This window comes from Pteropus alecto, unplaced genomic scaffold, assembly GCF_000325575.1.
Source record: "Pteropus alecto unplaced genomic scaffold, ASM32557v1 scaffold70, whole genome shotgun sequence".
Lineage (NCBI taxonomy): Eukaryota > Metazoa > Chordata > Mammalia > Chiroptera > Pteropodidae > Pteropus > Pteropus alecto.
The window spans coordinates 2,023,816-2,032,197 of record NW_006431912.1 but is presented as its reverse complement, the minus strand read 5'-3'; the positions used below and the strand labels follow the sequence as shown (position 1 = coordinate 2,032,197).

General features: G+C 36.9%; 1 protein-coding gene across 1 annotated transcript in view; it reads left to right on the top strand.

The window, feature by feature from the left end:
- LOC107196620 (cAMP-specific 3',5'-cyclic phosphodiesterase 4D-like) overlaps nt 1-8,382 on the top strand; it is a 359,569-nt gene that overhangs the window by 102,946 nt on the left and 248,241 nt on the right. The gene's annotated exons all lie outside the window — the stretch shown is intronic.

Sequence of the window (8,382 nt, the reverse complement as noted above, 5' to 3'; positions counted from 1 at the left end):
CCTTTGAGCTACCTGTTTCCTATGCCTGGCTGACTTGGACATACTGGCTCCTGGCATCATTTAGGTCACAGCTTAAACGTCCTCAGAAATAACTTTGCTGACCATCCTATTGAAGTGGCACACTTTTCTCTCACCCGATCACTATTCCATCACCCTGTTTGCTTGAAATAATTTTGTTTATTTGTTCACTTGTTTACAATTCAGAATATAAACTCTGTGGGAGAAGGGATCTCCTCTCTCTAGTTCATTGCTTTAAGCACAGGACTAGAACAGTGCCAAGAAATGCATGTTAATGGGCTAAATTAATAAATAAATAATCAGTCTGTATCATGCCATTCTCAAAGTTGGCAGAATTTGAATTTTAAGAGATACTGATACAGAAAAATGGAAGGGATACTTAATTAGCATTAAAGAGGCAATGGTTTGTTAGAACTCATTACAATCATGTAATGTTAGAACACAAATGGGGTGTTTGTTTCCTTTAGCTCTGACTCTTATTTTATAAATGTGAAAACTGAGACCCTGAGATTCTAGGAGCAATAGATCTGGGGCTGGGTGATATATCTCCTGATTCCTACTATATGAGTGTTGCTTAATATTCCACCATGAATCATGGCTACTACCCAGTGGATTGGGCACAGCAATGAATATTAGGGGGGCAACTGGCTCTAGATTTTGCAAAACCATGGGAAATGGAGTGAAACATTTTTTGTCTTTTTTTAAAGAGGCAGTAAACGGTGATACAGCAACCTCCCTCCATCCCTCATTCGCTGTTTCAGTGTCAGTGGTTTCAGTTATCCGTGGTCTAAGGTAGCCCGAAAATATTAAATAAAAAGTTCCAGAAGCAGAAATTTCATAATTTTTAAACTGCGTACCTAGTAGCATGATGAAATCTCGCGAGTCTCGCTCTGTCCTGCTTGAAACGTGAACCGCGGATCTACGCTGTGTACGCTCCCCGCCCCTTAGGCACTTGGTAGCCGGCTTGGTTATCAGATTGACTGTTGCAATATTACAGTCATGACTCTTATTTTGCTTAATAATGGACCCAAAGCGCAAGAGTAGTGATTCTGGCAATTTGGATATGCCAAAGAGAAGTCGTAAAATACTTTCTTTAAGTAAAAAGGTAAGTACGATACGATATTTTGAGAGTGCGCAAGATACCACATTCACGTAATTTTTATTATGGTATATTGTTACAGTTGTTCTATTTTTTATAGTTATTGTTAATCTCTTACTGTGCCTAATTTATAAATTAAACTTTATCATACATATGTATATATAGGAAAAAACATAGTATATACAGGGTCAGTACCATCCACAGTTTCAGGTATCTACTGGGGGTTTTGGAATGCATCCCTCACGCATAAGGTCGGGGTGGGGGGGGATACTGTATTTTAAGATATTAGAGTACAGCATCTGAATACTTTTTCTAAAATTCTGTAAGGTTAATATAGAAAGAAAATTGTAGCTTTCCTTTCTCCTATGGCTTTTTGAATGTCAACAAATTATTTCAGCTTGCCTAGAATGTCTTGAGTAGAATCTACAACCTTACATACTATGTAATGTCACAGTCAGTCAGCACCAAGCATGGCATTCTAGGTTGAATTTCCCTTAAAACGGCAGTAGAAATAAGACAGATGACAAAGATATTTTATCGGCACCATGATCTTGATGAAAATGAAAAAATTCATGCTGGCAAATTAAAAATCTATTACAAACTCATGCATGTTGCATATATATATATTTTTTGTCTTTGTAAGATTTTACAACCTAGAAGGAAATGAGAAGTGAGAAAACAGTTTTAAATTTAAAGTTCTTAATTGAACTAGCAGCTTTATAATTTACTCAGTGAATACAAGCTTGACTTTTTTTTTTTTTAAGAAAATGAGTTTGTTAGGAGACTGAATATATTTCAGAAGTACTTCAGTGATTTTTTTCATTTAAATAAAAATTTGGATCATTCTGGAAAACAATTTGGTAATGTTTCAAGTATTACTCCCTTGGCTGAGTATAGCCCTTTTAGCAATTTATCCTAACTTAAGAATCTAACCTAAGGAAAATTTGAAATTCAGTTAATTTTGCAGAAAGATGTTCACAACAATACTTCTTATAATAAAAAAAAAATTGGATATGACTTAGTATTCAAATACAGGTATAAGATAATTAGTGGCAGGCTCATTTGATGTAGTATTATACAACCGTTTAATACATTTAAATATTTACAATTATTTAAATTATAAAAGAATTTGACACAAAATTATATATAATATAATCTCAGCAATATAAAGAATGAACAAAACCCAAAAGACTGGAAGGAAAGAAGCAAAAATATTAATAGAACTCACCTCTAGGATTTGAACAATTATTGTTTTTTCTTTGTAGTTTCACTTTTTCTGCAATATGCCTATGTTGACAATCAAAAAATCATAGAACTTATTTTAAATCCTAGCAAATGAATACAGTGAATGAACTATGTCAAATGTGATTGGAATTATGTAAGCTTATTTACAGAAGGATATACATGTTCTTATAGTATTTATATATGTTATGTATATTATTTCTCTTATTTGCATAAATAGCTCCTCTTATACAGAAAATTTGGACAAATTATGACAACTTAAAATTTAGTAAAGTCATGTTTGTGTATTTAAACTATTTATCTCTTGTGTGCTATTTATAACATGCTGCTTTTGCCATAAGACTGAGTTGTTGGTGAAAACTGAAACAACTCTTGCATAAAGATTTCATTAGATAGGTTATAGGATAGGTTATAAGAGAAGAGTTTTGTAGAAAGAGTACTTGGTGGAAGTTCAGAATGGCTTTTTAGGTTCTTTAGTGTGGTCACATTAATACCTTTGCTTCATATACCACTGAAAATCTTCTGCTTCTTAAGCGATTGGTACTTAATTCAGGAAGGTTATGTTATATTCATTTGTAAATTTAAGGTGCCCAGGACAAATCAAGAACCAAAACTCGTGAATAGAGAGTCCTATTGTTATTGACTTAAGAATAAATTTAGACCCCCAAGCAAAGCTCATAGCTCAGAGCAAACCCTGGGTATGTTGTTTGGGGGAGGACTGGTAACAAGATAGTAGGTATGTGGGGGAATCATTGTTCGTAAAGTAGGGGGTAGATTGGAGTTCCCTTTATGTACTTTTAACATCTATACCTTTATATTGTTTTATTAAGGAGTGACAATATAATCAGCAGCCAAGAGCATTGGCTTCAGAATCATTGGAGCCATATTTGCCAGCTTTTAATTATGTAATCTTGGGTGAGCCACCTCTGAATTTTCACAACTATAAGATTAGAATAATAATAGTCCAAAAAAAGAAAATAAATAAGCCATTTTAAGAGTTTGAACCAGAGGAAATTTTAATAGGTTGTGTAAGTGAGGGAAGAGCTAAGAAGCCAAGCAGGGTCACTAAAACAATCCAAATATTAGCAATAGCAGGGAGCATCTACAAATGATAGTGGATTGGGGGAAGGGTGAGAAATGGTTTTAAGAAGAACAAAAATTCATACCTCTGAGAATTGTTGTGAGGATCACACAAGCTATTGTGCCTACAGCAGTTAGAACTGTGCCTGGCAAATATGTGACTAATAAACACTACCATTGTCATCATCATAGTCAGTGCCATTTGTAGAGTAACATATTTTTGTGAATGTACTTTATGTATTGGGTGCCAGGAGGTTATTTCGGGTATAGCTTTCTATTTTCTGGGCTCTGCCATGGTCAGGTTGCTAGTCATTTCAGCATTCTCAGTGTCCGATCAGGCAGTGGTGTTCCATGTGCCTCCTTCAATCTCTTATTGCAATCTGCCCTGTGCTGAGTTAAGGTAGAGTGACCATACCTACTTCATAATGACCAGAAACGAGCCATGGTGATTTCCAAAGAATCCATGCAGTTTTGAGAGCATGATAGCATTCATAACCTTATAAAAATACCCTGGAAAATCAAGTTTAAAATTAATGATTTTCTCAGATATTCTAATTCTTTCAGGCTTGAGTTTAGCTGTTCCCTACAAAAGTAAAAAAATACGCATTTAATCTTTTTTTTTTTTTTTTTTTTTGGTGTTTGTCATAGCTTGCTATTAAAATCAAGGAATTTAAGGTAGTCAAAAGTTTGACAAGATAACAGGCCCACCAGGAAGAATTATAGAGCTGCTTCTTTGAAGCATAGACATAAAATAAAAATTCCATCCAGATATATTATCATGAAGCTTTGCCAAAGTGCCCTCTTGAGTTGTTTGCCTTTCGAAATCACAGTATTTATTGTAGCATTTTGCTAAGTCCTGGGAATTTCCTTCTTGAGAGATTTTTATCACTATGAAAAATAGCAGCTTTTCTAGATTTTAAAATATTGTTAGTCTTTTTCACATTGGCTTTCCAATTACATTCATTCTCAGAAAGAACATTTATTGATCTCAAGGAGTTAAGGTATGTCTGGTTTTCTCCAAAGCTGTATTCTTCATGTTTAAGACCAGGCTTCAAGTAAGGGATAATAAAAGATAATAACAGCTAATAGTTTTTGAGTGCTTCCTCCGTGTTACTTACCGCTCCCACATTTTGGATTCATTCTCTCATTTTAATGTGATGTCCGGACTTACAATGACCTCATGAAACTGGTGCCCTGTTTTAAAGATTAGGAAACTGAAGCTTAAAAGTTAAAAATCTTCTCCAAATTTATATCACCATGCTGCCAGATTCATACTCTTAATCACTTATGGAGTAATGTAACACATTAATGTTATATTAATAAAAAAAATGGAGGAAGAAAGAAGTAAATGCAAAACAAAGTGCATGAATACCTTAGAATTATAGGTTACTAAAATACCAGAGCAGGAAATGGTCTTAAAGCACATCTAGTTAAGCTTTCCCTTAAATGCTAAGAAAACTGATCTCCAGTGAAAGAAATGAGCCTTTTGATAACAAAGGAGACTAACCTCAAAGTACCAAGTCTCACTTATCATCTTCTGCCTTCCAGGAACACAGAGTTATGACCATACCCCATGGCATTCACAAGTAGACGTTGAAAATGACATCAGTCTTTTACTTTGTACCAAAGAAGCAAATGCCTTATTATGAGTTGAAAATGTATTGCTCGTATTTGCTTCGTGTGCTAGAATCAGGAAAGCAGTTAACTAAGGAGGGGAGTTAGGACTCGAGAGATCTAGGAATGGTTGCTTATTGCTCTTCTGTGCCTCTGAATTCATGTCGATCAAACATTGGTGTGGGGTCAAAGGCTGATGGGTGTGTGTTTGGTTGGTGAGTTAACTCCAACATACCATATTTCCTGCATTTTTCAAGTTAGTGCCTTGTTCTGAGTTTCACACATTTTTATTGGGTACCACCATGTTTTAGGTTAGCTTTGGCCTGGCTCTCTTGCTTTCTTTAAAACAGATGGTGCTCTTTTAAAGGCAAGATAATCCGAACACATTGGTTTTGCTTGGTAAGTGCTCTGTACATGAGATTCTTCTCTCAGTTTTAAGGGTTAACAAGGTGATGAAGACGAAGGTGCTGTGCTTTGAGCCTTTAAATGTCTTAAGGCTTTCTCAGGAATTTTAACCCTGATATCCGTATTTGAGTCAAAACACCTGGGGAGTGGTGATGAGTTAGTTACTCATGGAGTCGAGGTTCACGGTGGGAGAAGTGTGTAACGAGAACCCTAAACCTGTGACAACAGCTCTTCCTTAGACTTCTAGCTCCACCTTGAGGTTAGCATGAACCGACCACTGGTGACTCTGCAAAGGGTTCTTCAGAATCCAGATGCAGTCACTTCTGGGAAAGGCAATGACCTTGGTCACTGTGGTGTGGATGGAAAACAGAAGGGCAGCCGGAGGGGCCCTGGGCTAGAGACAGGAAGCCTGGATGCCAGCTCTGGAATATGCCTTTGGGTGGGTCACTTTAAGCCCAGTTTACTCTCCTGTAATGTGAGAGGAGTTCAGTGATCTTTGTGGCTCTAGAATTTTGTGATTTTTAGTGTTCTTTGAAGCATGATTATGAATTCAACAGAAAAAAGTCATATTCCATTCAGAACAGTTTTAAGATGTGGCTCTGACTCACTAGATGGTCAATCATAATGACAGGGGAGCACGATTTCCCTTCAGTTTTGCATTCCGTTCAGCCAGCACGGTGCTTTATGGTGGACTCGTGAAAATGAGACAGTTCTTTAGGGAGCACTCTTGTATTTGCTTACCAACTGGGTGATTACAGAAGTACAGGATAAAAACACAGAAGTGTATAAGGACTGGGAACATTTTCTTTCTTCTTCCCATTATATACAGAAGAACAAAGGCTGATATTTGTGTGATTAAACCCATTTCTGAGGATAGTGTCTTGTCTATATTATTGTTATTTGTTTTTGTACATAATTGGGTTGTGCCAACTCTTCTCTAAAATTTGTAACTTTTCATTATACTTCTTACTTGCAATATTTATAAAACTCCACTTAGTCACCTTTATCCGAAAACTATTTGATCAAAGCCTACACTTGGCTGTAAATGAGAATATCTTTGAGATACTTGTTTGCTTTTTTAAAAAAATGATGTAACTGCTTTGCGAAGAGACATAATGGAGCTGTGTTCTGTTCTCTTCCTCTTCAATAACTGAGGAAAGAAGGCTATTATGATTTCCTGGAGAGGTGGGAGGATTGAAGCCTCCCCATGTGCTAATCACGGCTGAAAAGAGAAACTATTGTATGAGGGGAATGTCTGAGGCTGAAGATAAAATTCCCATTATAACCTCTTTAAATATTTCTGTGTTCATATGGTGTAGTGAAACTATCCTCTTCACAAATGTAATCCCTTTCCTTCCTGAGCCAAGTGAAGCACATTGTTCCTTTCTCCTAGATTAGAAAAAAAAAAAGATAAGATGCTCCACAGGTTCTTTTATTTAGTCAAACAACTGATAATTCAGACCCTTTCTTTTGTTTTAGTTTATGCAATGTCAGAAAAGGCACCGTAAGCAGAAATCCCCTGAGCGTAGCACTGAGGGCCTAACTCCCCATTTGGCTTTCTTCATAGAGTTCACGGGCAGCCTCAACGAGACTTGGGGCCAGCTCTTAGGCAGCTCCAAAGCCACATGCACATCGATATAATCTTCAGTGGTTTGGGCTGGTTTATAATCTGTCCTGCTGAGATTTAGTTCAAGGCCTTTAGGGCAAGGATCTCCTGTGAGCCGAAGTAAAAAGGTCTGATTTAAAGGAGATTTGATCCTGTCAAAGGAAAGTGGCACATTTCCAAGAGCACATGCTGAGTTGCCCTGGAACACATTCAAGCAGAACACAGACATGCATTAGGCAGCTTGTTTGTGGAAGGCATGTGCTGAGCACAAGGGAGAATTGGAAGACAGCTAACTACCATGGAATACCTACTTTCAAAAAGCACATACTGAGTTGGAAAGACAAGCCAAAGACACACAAAGAATATCATTCAGTCTAAATGTGACATCCTATAAGTGAGATGGCACAAGACCCACGGAGTTGGAGAAGAATTTTCTTTCCAGTTATAGGAATCAGGGTTAGAAATATTGGACACGCCCAATTATTAGAGGCTCTGGATGCTAACTGTGCTAAAGAGAGTAGACTTATTTTGACCGGTGTCATTTTTTGACGGCCCAGATTCAACCCCCTTTCCAAGTTTGGGCAGTTGTCTCTTGTGTACAACTGTGGGTGGCCGTTCTTACCTCTCTTTGCATCAGACAACTAGGTGTTAGGTGTAGTCATGTGGCCTAGGCTCAGCAAATCAGTTTCTGCAGTGGGACTGAATCTATAGCAAGTAGGTCAATGTCAAAAGACGGTTGATTCATGGTGTCCATGGTGGTATCCACTGGTGTTCAATGGTGGCAGTAGCAGCATTCCAGTCATTATTTCTGCCTTAGGATGGCTCTTGTGACTTTTACTCCTTGTCATTCAGAGTGTCCTGGGTTTGTTTGTTTGTTCGTTTGTGTCCATTTTCTGTATTTGGTGTTTTAGCCTCCCACTGATTCTGTGAACCAACATATCCTTCCAGAAGGGTTCACTTATTCTGTTTCAGCTAACTAGAATTGATTTCTATTACAACGAGCAGGAATTATGACAGCACCTGAATGACAAAGGCTTTCATCGTTTTTCCTGACCTGCCTGTTCAGCTTGTCTTCTGCTTCTTTTCTTTGGGTACTAGTCTTCCTATATCTAATTATATAGCTCCCTACTTTGAAGGCTGAGTTTAAGCATTTTGAATTTTTTCCTGAGTTATCAAAAAGAGTTTTATGCTTGCTATTTCTCCATCTTGTAATTGGTGTACATTTTTAATACTGTATATCTTTTTTTTTTTTTTAATTTAAATTCATATCTCTTTGTCCACTAGCCAGTTAGTAATTTTTTTTTTTTTTTTTGTTGGG